Consider the following 275-nt stretch of genomic DNA (forward strand, 5'->3'; position numbering starts at 1 on the left):
CCCTGCCCCGAGCGGAAAGTAGGGACAGGAGTCACGGAGTGGGAGAGAGAGATTTATTATGTTTCTGGGAGCAGCGCCTTTACATCTTGCTTGGGATAAGGTCACCTGCCCGCAGCCAGAGCAGAGAGACGGGGCGGGATGTTTATTCAAGGCGGCGGGAACAAGAAGCTGCCGCGAAGACCCCGGGGTCCTGCTGACAGCTCGGGGCTCCACGTGTCACCGCAGCGACAGCAGACGGGAGGCCGGCGTTTGCCAGAGACCCTTGCCGGACATCT

Source organism: Fulmarus glacialis, unplaced genomic scaffold (genome assembly GCF_000690835.1).
Source record: "Fulmarus glacialis isolate BGI_N327 unplaced genomic scaffold, ASM69083v1 scaffold37236, whole genome shotgun sequence".
Taxonomy (NCBI): Eukaryota; Metazoa; Chordata; class Aves; order Procellariiformes; family Procellariidae; genus Fulmarus; species Fulmarus glacialis.